This window comes from Electrona antarctica, assembly GCF_951216825.1.
Source record: "Electrona antarctica genome assembly, chromosome: 11".
NCBI classification, from domain to species: domain Eukaryota; kingdom Metazoa; phylum Chordata; class Actinopteri; order Myctophiformes; family Myctophidae; genus Electrona; species Electrona antarctica.
Genome location: NC_136792.1, coordinates 28,302,524 through 28,316,038, shown reverse-complemented (window position 1 = coordinate 28,316,038; position 13,515 = coordinate 28,302,524).

The following is a 13,515-nucleotide window of genomic DNA, read 5'->3' as shown; positions in this document are numbered from 1 at the left end:
GAGTTTCACCACCACTTCCACAGAGATGTTACGCAACGCGTTTTAACGAGCATTTTAAAATTAAATCACATAAATAACACTGCTCCTATTGCTATTTGTCCACAGCAAATGAACGGCATAGTCAGTCACTGTCACTTAACACAAACTCATGACATGATCGTGCATGAATCGATGCAGCTGCTCAACTGCGAGGCTCTGCAATAAACAGTGACCCATTATATTGTGTGGATAGTGCGCCACCATGTGGTACTGGCGTGCTACTATTTCAACCACTTCACCGCTAAGGGGCGCGATTGCCAAGTCTATCATGACATACTCCACCAGCAGAATGCAGGGCTGCTATTTTGTCAGCTATAGGTCTCCTATATGAGACAGCATGGAATGATCAACAACACATTATATTTACACACACACACACACACACACACACACACACACACACACACACACACACACACACACACACACACACACACACACACACAGCAGGGAGGAAGCCTTGGGAGGAAGCAGGAAGCCATATGGTGTGAGTGAAACACAAATCAATCTTTGATATCAAGCTTGTGTTTCATTATTGGCTTATTTGTTAATCTAAAAAAAAGTTACATAGGCTAGTGCTGCTATAAGATGCCCGTCCCCTCTTCATGAAATGGATTGTCACAAGTTTTACTTTTATTGCAAATGTCATTCTTTGTCATTTTCTGTCCGGACTTGCGAGCGACACCGTTGAGTAGCCTATAGTCACACATCAGGGGTCCCTGCGGTGGCCACAGGCACACGGTTGCTCCAATCATCATCAAATTTGGCTCAAATGCTGTTCAGAGATCTGACGTGATCAGCCACGTAAAAAATCAATATTAGTCGGAAGAAACACACCATTGAGAAAGTTTAAGGATTTTATTGACATGGATGAATGAATGAATGAAATGGGGGGGGGGGGGGGGGGGGTAGGTTTCGGGGGGGTCGCCACTCGCCAACCTTCGAGTCTTTAGGGAGGAAGTCGTATGGCGGTCGTCTTGCGGCGCGCATGGACAATCACCCCCCGCAGGTTGCGCACAGGTGGTGAAAAACAACCATGCTGTTTTCGTGCTCAGACCCACACACATAGCTCCGTAAGGGAGAAATGCACTGGGGCATTACAGCAGAGTTACAGCAGTGTTTAACAGTTGAAATGGCCATAACTCTGTGATCTTTGCTCTGATAAGCACATTAGGACTGGCTAGTAGCCCAATTACTCTCTAACCAGCAGGCCCAGCTTAATACTTACTACTTATTATGGAGAATTTGTCAACATTCAGAAATAGCAGATCTACAAGATCACAATGCGTTGCGATGCGACATGTTGTGAGCTTGTAGAGCGGCTGGTTTGGTATGTGGGTTGTACCTCTTTAATGTTACATGTTGTCGTGGCAACGATAATAACAGCAGCTCCAATGAGTCTCGCTTCAGTTCAAACATGTTGATTTGGGGGATGAATTTTGCATTGAAAAAACATTGTGTGGCTTACTGGCTTCTGTATCACGGAGCTGCACATTACTCATCATTTGAATGTCAGTTTATTTGTATAACCTATTAGCAAGTGTTTACATGCAACAATAAGGATCCCTGGCTAATAAGACAAATATGCCTTAAAACATTATACTTGCCCTCTATAACTAAAATTAAAACATAAAAACACCTTCAATATTTTATTTTTTTCAGAAAAAGAGAATCGTTCACTCAATAGGAACTGCTCCTGTCGCAAGTTGATGATGTCATATGTCCATGTGTCCATATGCTAATAAAAAGTATTTAAAATATTGCTTTGATGCTCATATTAACCGTAGGAAGTATTACGTTGTTTTTTATTAGCATATGCATTCCATACATTCCATATACACTGACACCACGGCGCGTAAACAGCGCCTCAAACTGTGACTCCGCCTACCACCGGGGGAAGTTGTGATTTGCGCTCGTTCACTGCAATGCAATTTGCGGCATTTTCAAAACAATATTGAGCAGAGTAGCGATTATCAAACGTATTTGCAATGCCATACGTTGAAAGATCTGTTGCCCGTAAACAAGGCACGCTACCTCCGCAAGTTAGATAGCATCGGCATAGATGTTTGTCCGTATGTGATTAAGGATTGGACCAAGTTGCATTGGCAATTCTTACCCCAGGCTAAAACCGGATGTGACGTTTTTGGGCGTGGTGTCAGTGTATAGACATATAAAGGTAGACGCCCCTTCTGGCTCTGGAGCGTATAGTGCTCAAGGGAGGGCAACATTTTCCCGAGATTCCGAAGCATGAGCGTGCGTCACAGAGGGCATGTTCAGGTCTGTCCCAGAAAAGATACGCTGTGATTGGCCAGTAGTCACTTGAGTGGCAGCGTGACGTAGTGTCCCTTCCACACTTCCGGCGCACTTCCTCCCCCAGTGTAAATTGTTCTGCCCCTCTTTCGACACACATGGCTCCAACAAACTAGAGGGTGGTGGACGCGGTAGATGAACAGTGGACGTTGTGGACTTTTATAACTTGTGCTGTTTACACAGACTAATAAAATATTCAATCAATCAATGTCATCAACCCTTAAGGCAGGCAGTAAAGGTTATATGGGTGTTGGATAAACAAATTATCAGCACATTTCCCGTGCTTATCCAAGCATGGACAAAGTTTGCATAAAGATATTGATATGTGCAGGTGCCAGGTGTACAACAAGCAAAACAGTGATAGGAGGAGCAGAGACAGGAATGGTTAGAGGAGGAAAAGCAAAGACTACATCATTTGGAGGATGTGGCATCAGGAAAACAGTGACTGAAGAAGAGACTTCACCAAAACACCCGACTCCGAGATCTGAGACACTCTGCTGGCATCCAAAACGTGAGATTACTTTAACCATGTGTTCATTGTTCATTTGAATAGTTGTTGTTTTCAGTACAATGTTGAGACGAGTTGTTGGCAATTTTTGGTTGAGCCATTGTTATACGGTATGCATGCAGTCAACTGCACTCAAATCCAGCCATTATGTCTTGCTCTTCTGAACAGGTTACAGGGCAAACAGAGTCTTAAGATGAATGACACACTGGGAAGTGGCACCAACTCCTCCATCATGCCCCCAGAAGTAATAATTGCTATGTCCTCTATCTACCTCATCCTGGGTCTCCCCACCAACAGCTACGTTGTGTGGCTGATCATGAGTGGAGCTGGTGGGACGATAGCCTCAGAGTTCTTTTATCTCAACTTGACTGCATCTGCGATCATCTCTTCACTGGCCTTTGTCTTTTACTTTGCATGGTTCTTCACAGGCATCTTTATTTTTGACATTGCTTATGACATTATTGTTTGTATTTTCTTCTTCTCGGTTCCATCGTTCCAGTGTAGTATATGTGTGGAACGTTACATAGCAGTGGTTCACCCTGTTGTGTTGCTCAGGTACAAAGCTCTTTGGTACAGGGTGGCCTGTTGCTGCGTTGTCTGGCTGATGGTGTTTGCCTTCAGCTTGTTTATTTTAAGGTCAATCACAGTGGTGATATACATCTTACTGGGCTTTTACATTGTGTGCATTTCTGTGGTGTCTTTCTGCTGCTTCTCTGTCCTCAGAGCTCTGAAACAGCCTGGACCAGGAGAAGGACAGAGGGACAGTAGGAAGGGAAACAACATGAAGAGAAGGGCTTTTAACATTATTCTGATCAGCTTGATAGTAATGGTAGTGACTACAATGAGCTATATTATCTTTCTTCTGTTTGTACTATTCAAGTATTCAAGCCCAGTTACTATAATAGCATATATAATAACTGTGATGTCAGGATTGGTTCATCCTCTGCTCTACATCCGCAAAGCTAGGAAAGTGCCATGCTTCAAGGGGCTCTGAAAGCAGGACAGATCTTACCAGACCTGTGTGACATTATGTTTTAAATCTAATCTAAACCATCCACTGTGTCAGATAAACTCAAATTATTCTGCTTTTTGTTAATTTGTTAATTGAATTACTCATGTTAGAGAAAACTGTATTTTGAAAAAATTACATTACACAATAATAACATCATATTATAACATTACTGTAAATGTTTTTCATATAAACAATATGTTTATCAGGCTGAATGCATGTGTCTATTAATTATTGTAAAAGTTTACAGAACCTGAAAGGATTTCTCCTTATGTTGACTCTTGTGATTTGACACCACTTTATATGAAATGATTGGTAGTAATATTGATCCATCATATCTGTGCTATGTCTATTGATCAGGGTGTGATCAAATGGTCCTAGCAGGTGTGGACACTGTACAGATGGACACGGCTGCAGCGAGTTTCTGCAAATGTTTGGATGTGATTGTTGCAACCCGGAGCTGGAGCTGGGGCTTCTGCTGTCGGGAACATCGGCAGCGATCTTCTGCAAGCCAGCTGCTGTACTGGAGGTGATCGATTGCCACCCGGTCGGTCGGAGCTATAGGAGCGCTTATACCGGTGGGAACATCGGCACTTAAACAGCAGCTATGCAGCCGAGATCATCAAGACTGGACGGTCTGGACCAGACCGCACAGCGGACGCAGTGGTGGTATGTTCTGCGACAGCGTCACAGTGCCGACATGACATCCCGAGTCCCCGACACATAACAGACAGTGGCGTGCACAGACATTTAGAGGGGCAGGTGCTCAAGTGAAAAAAGGGCACTTTGTGTAGCGTGTGGAAGATTTTGGGGCCTAAATAATATATTAGAATATTTTTATCAAGAATTGATCAATGTCACCATGGTCCACATACTGTACAGTGTACACTGTACAAAAAAAATGTTTTTATTTTTCAAAAGGGCACATTGCCAAAAGGGCAAGGGGTGCTCTAGCACCCCCTAGTGTCTATCTGTGCACTCCACTGATAACAGAGCCACGTCACCACACGTTTCAGAACAAGGCTATCCTACATGACAACTGCATTGTTCCTGTTTCGTATTGCTACGTGTGGGCAAGCACTGGAGCAGTAATGGGGGAAAGGGGCACCGAGAGACAGACTTTCTATAGGGTGAAAGGCCTGTATTTTCGGTTGCCTGTGTATAGGGCACTAAACCAGAACTGTGACAGGCGCATTGGGCGCATATTGTTCACACTGTCTGCAACACGCAGGAAAGGAAGAGATGGAGAGCCTTGAGAAGTTGAGATAATGAACTGCCAAATACAATGGGCTATGCGAGTTTGAACTTTCATTGGTAGGCCTTCTACATCAACTTGTGGCCATACAGGGGCTGGCAACAAAGACCCAAACTAAAGTATGACTTTTTTATGAAGCCAGTAAGATACCGATGAAATGATTTTAAATGTGGATTTTCTAATGATGAATGTACATTTCCTGATCTATTTCAAATGTATTGTTTGTATTTTGATTTTGTTTGGTGTTTTGTTTTCCATGGCTCTTTGTAAATTGATTTTTAATAATTGCACTGTCTTCTGCCATTAGCAATTAAGGGGCTGGTGTAAGAGCCATATGATGTCTATATTGTCTAGTAGTATTGTAGTACTCATTTGATGACGTCACCACAGGGCGTGGGCTAGACCCAGGTTGCTTGGGTATTTAATGGGCCCCAATAAAGCAGCAGGTGTTGCTGATTGGCAGAGGCACAATGTTTTTCAACTGTGCAACAGGAGCTGTGGTCTGTAATATTTTGGACGTTTGATTGTTTATTTAAGTATTTATTGTATGTTGAGGTGACAGATCAGCTAATAAATGTGAACACAACGAACAGTTTGGACTTCAGTTTATCAGCACACGTCTGAACACCTCTTTGCCGTCAGTATACCACACAGTGCCTTTAGTACAGGACTTTGGGCACTACAAACATAGAACACTGAAGTTGAGAGAATGAAGACCATACTGCTGACCCTGATCCTAACCCTGACCTCAGTAAAACTATGTTAAAACTAACCTTAACCCAAAAATCCCCAAAAAGGATATAGAAGGTGGGATCCTGAGAGGATTCCCACCCTGGAGAATAGATATTAAAAATCACACCTGTGTGAAGTGAGGGGCGCTAATATATTAAAGTCTAACATATTTAAAGTCTAACATATGTTGCTATATGATTAGGTGATGTAATGGTGATGTAAAACAAACAGACAAAGATTAAACTCTTTATTGTAATGGCATTTAATGTTTGTGTTAGCGACTAAACACACATTAAACTTGTATATAGGGACAGATGGTTAAACGGGTATTGCATAGGGTGGGGTATGTATTCCTGATTATCATCATTACCAAGTAGGCCAGTGCCCACAGGTCTAGTCAATTTAAAATAAACTACAACATGCATTTTAAAACTGGTTTTAATATTGAATATATTGTTTATGTCCCTCAAACGTATTTCTAATGGTTTGAGCCTAAATTACCACTTTGATGTAACCAGTCCACTGTCCATGTCATTTCTTTCTGGCTTCTGAAGCAGTTTTAGCTGCAGTACCACAATGGCCTGGTGTGGTGGGGGAACTCATATGCAAACTAGAAAAAGTGCCCTTCTGGGCACAGGTCTCCACCAGGAGGATAGGAGTGTGTGATGTTTGGCAAAATGTTTATGTAATATAAACATGTTTTGTGTGTGTGTGTGTGTGTGTGTGTGTGTGTGTGTGTGTGTGTGTGTGTGTGTGACACGGCTTGGCCTGTTGTAGCGCCACCATGAGGCTGATTTGAAAACTGTCAAGTGGCATTTCTTCCTCAGCCTGGTGGGAATATGCATGCACAGTTTCACCGCAATCGGACGCTGCGCTGAGTAGTTGTGGCGATTTGTACAAAACGGGTACAAAGCGGGCTACTCCTGAAAAGTTTAGAAGCCAATCGTAGCCAATGAAGGTGGATTATGAGAAATCAAACAAACCCGTCTTGATCACATGACTATGGAGAGCATGTGTACCGATTTGCGTGAAATTTGGATAACATCTGAAGGAGTAATATTAGAAAATGTGCTTTACATATGTCGGCCTCCTGGTGGCGCTATAAAGAGCAGATGTGAAAAATTCCAGGCAAAGGTTTTTCCTTGGCCTCTAGGGAGTTGGCATACAAAGTTATCCACAAATCCGTGCAGTTGGAGGTAAAAACACTTTTCGGCCAGTTATAGCACCACCATGAGGCTGAGTTGAAAATGTTCACGTGGCATTTCTTCCTCGGCCTAGTGGGAATGTGCGTGCGCAATTTCACGGAAATCACACGATGTGTTCATGATTTGCGGCCTCCTGGTGGCGCTATAACAGGCCGTTCTGAAAATTTTGGGGCAGAGGTTCATCGACCGGGTTAACTGTGCCGGAGATTAGCTGTTCACAGACGGACACACGGACGGACGGACACACGGACGGACACACGGACGGACGGACGGAGTGCAAAACATACTCTCTCCCCATGCCTTCGGCCTGGTGGAGACAATTATTTGATATTTGAGTCATTATAATACTGATGATAGATAAACCCAGGCTTGTTTCCATTCCATGCCCTTGGAAAATCAACAATGGCGGACATTGTAAACAAAGTGGAAATGCACATTTGGAACTGAAGACTGAAGAGGGGGAGGAATTATACAAAGTAGGGTGATACCAATGACATCACACGTACGACCAAATCAGTTGAGCTGTTCCTGAGAGCAATTTCCATAAAAGCCTATGATAAAAAAAGCATACCGGTATGTAAAATATATAAAAGCATATTTGTGTGTGTGTGTGTGTGTGTGTGTGTGTGTGTGTGTGTGTGTGTGTGTGTGTGTGTGTGTGTGTGTGTGTGTGTGTGTGTGTGTGTGTGTGTGTGTGTGTGTGTGTGTGTGTGTGTGTGTGATGTGTGTGTGTTTGCATGCACGTGTCGTGTGTGCATGCGTTTGAGTATGTTTAAATGCCATTGAATGAATGGACAATTTTTAGAGGACGCATGGGCTTTTGTGCTGGTTCTGGACAACCGGAAATGCATGCCCCACCCACTGTGCTCGAGTTACGTGGATTACACACGTACAGACAGAGACATGGTGCATTTATAGATAGAAGAAGATAAATGCATACACAAACCAAATCGTTAAAATGTTGTTGTTGTTGTTTGAATACAATTAAGAAATATTTACAGCCTACAGAGCCCAGTTTGAGAATCACTGGTAGCCATATGGCTTGCCATATTGGTGGAAGTGTTTTTACTTTTTACCATTGGACTTCAATTTCAACTTTATTGTCACATTCAGAAGTTTACAAAGAAGTTTGTACAAGCTCCAACAGCCTAGGAGTCATATGGGTAAAGAATATAGAGAAAGAAAGTTAAGCATAAGTCATAGACTAGTTCAAAAAGAATATGATGAAATTATACACTTAAGGTCTACATATGGTGCATATGTTAATAAAAAATCACACCCGTGTGAACTGAGTGGTGTAAGGCCTGTCTGACGTAATGAAATCATGTCTGATGTAATGAAATCACACCCGGGTGAACAGGGTGAACATAGCAACCATGCTCATTTTTTCTGCACTAACGTCTGATGTAATGAAATCACACCCGGGTGAACAGGGTGAACATAGCAACCATGCTCATTTTTTCTGCACAACAAAGCCAGTTGTAGGAGTGGTTTACACCACTCAAAAATAGGAACAAGATAAGACAGAATATGCTTCTCAATTAAAGATATGCTGTAGAAACTCTCAGAAGTCAACACAAAGGCTGAAGTGAAGGAAGGAATATAGAGGTGTTCCAGTGCCGTGGAACAGCTCAGATGACAGTGGCATTTGTTAGGGTGAGCGCTGAGCAAAGACGAGTAGCGCTACAATGCAGAGAATTCATTAACAAACAATGGCGCTAACAACTGTGCGTATAGAGTCAAACGACAGCGGTCGGGAATGCAGGGGTCAGATGATTCCTCACCATGGTAATGACAGGACAATAAAAAAGTGTCAATGGAGAGGGAGGAGATGACATCAAGTCCTACGGTTTTATTTACAAGACAGGAATTGCAATGCCTTGTGCCTTGTAGACACACTCTACATACATGATATGTTGTCTTTGTTTGTTTGTTTGTTTGTTTGTTTGTTTGTTTGCTTGTTTGCTTGTTTGTTTCATTTCTTTTGACAAAAAGAAAACAGACAAAGAAAACAACTAAAAGCATTATAGAAAAAGATGAACATGGACACCTTCTCAAGACTCAAGCCCAGTGTAATCTCTATAATATAATTATATATCATACTGTCTGTATAATGTTATACTGTATTATAATGTGTGCTTGAACAGAAACGTAATGTTATTTTATTCTGTGATAATTATTCTCTCTCTCTCTCTCTCTCTCTCTCTCTCTCTCTCTCTCTCTCTCTCTCTCTCTCTCTCTCTATCTCTCTCTCTCTCTCTCTCTCTCCCCCCCCCCCCTCTCTGCAGTGTGATTCAACGTTCTGAGGTAATCACCTATTCAGTTATCGAAGGTAAAGCTGGCATTTGAAAAGAACCCTCTAAACACACTGACCTTTGCAAGACTCTTTCTCACCATCATGCCTGACTCAACCTGACTCAATCACTATGATCTGTTCTTCTCCAACTCAATAGCACGTTCTGCTTCATGTCCTTGCCTCCCGCCACCCTCTTCTACTCATCCGCCCTCGCAGAGAGCAGCACGAGAGCAGCCGTGCTCTCTCTGCCCTATCATTACCATAGCACTGTGTCAGTGGAACTGGAATTGACAATGGTACAAAATGTGTACTACTTTCTATTGTCTATATCTAGTGTCTAAACAATCCACAGTTAATGCATGCACAGTAACATTCTCGGTGTTCATTTAACCATTTAAACTCTATACTTAGTTGACCGGATTCCCAAGGGCTCTAGTCTACTGTACTGTATACCAAGCCCCCAAGCTCCAACTGTTTTCTCTCACTGACTCTATACAGCTTGCAGATTGACTATTTGTGTAGAACGTTCACCCCCAGAATAGGGACGCTGGGGTTCAAGGGGTTAACTTTGGGCCATTGTACACTATCTCAGAGATAAATTAAACCCTGATGGTTTGACTATATTTGTTGTATGGCATTAAGTATATAGGCCATAGGTCATAGAAGTATGATTACGTCTTTATACTTTACAAGGCTGAGTAGGTTGACCTTCTCCTAGTTCACTGCATTGTTCTCAGCATGAGGACCGTCAGGGTCCAAATGGGTCTTGGTTCCATTTGTACACTTTCAGAGTTAAATGAACACATGGATTTTGCATTGCCGATGTAGATTGGGGTCCCAGAGAACTATTATATCAAATGGCCCATGTCCATGGCCTAATGCACATCAAACTGTGGGATCAATGAAAGGGTTGAGAATCACTGTCCTAGTTCCATTGTAATACAGTCTGTTATAATGTTCTGTCATCATGCATACTTCAGTCACCCACATGATATGATGCATTCAGTTATGTCTGTGAGTGCATATGGGACCCACACAGGGGGCATCTGCCACACGTACGCATGTTTGAACCCAGGCTCATTGCTATGGTTACAGGCCCCCTGCCTTCTTCTGATTGGCTGACATCAGTGCAGTGACCCGCGTTTCACTTGCCCCCTGTGGTTTCCCATTGGCTGGATGCCCCAAAGTGATGATGTCATTATATGTGCCATGCTGCAATAGATGGGGTATGAAGGCACAACATAGCAGAGGGGGTTTATATGCCAGAGTGAGAACAAAACCAAGTTAGTGTAAAGAAATTGGTGATGGCTGACTTCATTATTGGCTGAGTTTGTTAGCAATGATTCACAGCAGTGTTCAGACCTATCAAATTAGGCCCCTTCCCAAAGCTAGCCAGATAATGCCTCCATGGATCTGGAAGATATTACTAATACAAAAAGATCACACCTGTGTGAAGTGAGGGGTGCTCTTATCATCGTACATCATCATGATGTAAAATAGACACTATGTCTATTTGCTCAGACACTATGACGTAAAATTGTCTATTCATTGCCAATGGGAATTTAATGTTCATGTAGGACAAAGTTTGCGCACACACACCAAAAGCTGGATATAGGAGCCTCAATAAATGGAAAGGTTGGCACATAATCGAGTATACTGTATGCTGGATGTTTGCAAAACCACTATCAACTAACTTGGATATTTTGACTTTTAACCAGTAGAGGGCACATCATCAACAGACATGTGCACATTGTGCAGGCAGCCCAAAAATGATTTATGAAAATCTATTGCATTTCAAATGTGTGAAAGTATCTCGAAAGCCTGCCTCAACATGTTTCTTTGACTATAATTATTGTAAGTTATGGCTCCAATTATCAGAAAGTTCGTCTTTGATATAATAACTGTAATTTCTGTTCTATTGACCATTATTGGGGTGCCTGGTGGCTCAGCCAGTGCACAGGTAGCCGGAAATAAATAAAAGCCCATGGGTACCGAGGCAAGTGCACAGACCATGTATTCCGTGTGAGCTTGAGTTATAAATCAATTGGATTGCATGTCTGTCCTCTCTCCTTGGTTTACTGTCTCTCTTATTCTAAGGCCTCATTCACACGTACCAAACACCAATCAAGCAATGTTTGGTCGTTTTTTTTGTTTTTTTGGGGCACCACAATGCTTTTCCAATGGGAGTCACATGGTTTGATCAAACATTTGTGTTTGATCGCTGATTGCTGATTGCTCCCCCCTCATCAAACAAAAATGTTTGGTCAAACCATGTGACTCCCATTGAAAATGAATTGGAGCAGCACTCAAAAAGCAATCAGGCATCACACACGGACCGAACATTTGTTGTGTAGGTGTGAACTAGGCCTAAGTGAATTGCTGTTCAAGTTGTGAGTAGTCTTTCATAAAGCCCTGCATCAGCCTTACCATCAGAGGGTGGCCTGCTTTTATCTAGCCTCCAACTGTGATTGCAGTCTAGTCATCCTGAAACACCACCCGCCCTTATGACCCCCCTCCGCCTCACTGCGCTCATCAAGTCAACTAATTACTCTACTCAAAGCTGCTTAAAGAACCACTTATTATTACAAACTGAAATCTGCCGCTTAACTCAGACTAATGGCATGCCCAAAGTTGGTAAACCAGGTTGAAAGTGGTTACCATCACAAGGGCTATCTATCACACAGAATACTAGTGTAGTCAGGAAGAATAAATAACATATTGGACTTGCATCGCTAGTATGTGCACGAAAGCTTTCCTCTAAAAGTGGGTACAGCAGGTCTGTCTGTTGTACGTACACGATTCCTTAGAATCTTGGAATTTGTAAAGAGATAGTTGATGAAGAATTGACAGACAATCCGTATGTCCTGATGTTACACATGATGGTGCTGCTGTTCATTTCCTTAGGAATGCCAGGTTTGCACAAGATCACATCAGAACTCTATGCGGTTTATCCTCCATGCCTTTATCCATCAAGTGTGCTCTAGTGTGTTTATGGCTTTTAGGGTTAGGCATACAAAATTAGGAAAAGATTCAGGTTGGGGGGAGGGGGGGAAGATTAGACATTTAGAGGTTAGGTTTATAGGGTTTGTGGTTGGAATGATGCCTGATTTAGATTTAATTGCAAGCCGGTGTTACAATCCCAAAAATAGCAGATCAACAAGCTCACAACACGTTGCACTGCAACGTTGAGCTTGTTTTTGGCTTTAGGTATAGTGTTAAAATGGCATTCATGCATTCGGCAACCTAAAACGATGATGTCTTCACAAGTATAATAAAATAAAGTGTGTGGGTGGGTGGGTGGGTGGGGAGGCTGCATGCATAAAAAGCATATAATTATATAAGATCTACATAAAGACGGTGTCGTACACACATCTGCATGTCTGATTCTAGAATATTTTCATAATTATAACTAATTTAACTAATATAACTAATTAACTCTAAAACAAATTAGCATTAAAAAAACTTTTCACATGGGGACCAGAACAGTCCCTCATGGGGTTTTACTATCCTCCCACAAAGACAGTAAAACATGCTATACACACCCACGCATGTATAGACACATGTACTGTATGCACACATACATATATACACCAGGGAAGACAGTAAGCTGGACATTCCAACAGGAAACATTGATAGCTTCACTTCCTCTCACATAGCTGACAGCAAAAATCTGAGTGTTGGAAAGAAACTGGGTCTCTCTCTCTTTCTATGTGTGTTTGTGTGTGTGTGTGTGTGTGTGTGTGTGTGTGCGTGCGTGCGTGCGTGCGTGCGTGCGTGCGTGCGTGCGTGCGTGCGTGCGTGCGTGCGTGCGTGCGTGCGTGCGTGCGTGCGTGCGTGCGTGCGTGCGTGCGTACGTGCGTGCGTGCGCGCGCGCGTGCGTATAGCATGCTTTACTATCTTTGTGGGGATGATTCCCGCAAGGATAAAACAAATGGAGACATTGTTAGGGGGGACCCTAACATGAGGAAAGGACTAATTTTCATGATTAAAACATTTATAGAGTTATACATTATGAAAAGGTTTAGTTTAGTATTATGTTTAGGCATTTAGGGATGAATGTGGGGAGTTATGGTGCTTTCACATGAAACGATGCAAAGCAAAGCAAAGCAAAGTTCTTTGTTTACCCAGGGTAAGTGGACTAAGCTCGAGATGCTTGTTTAC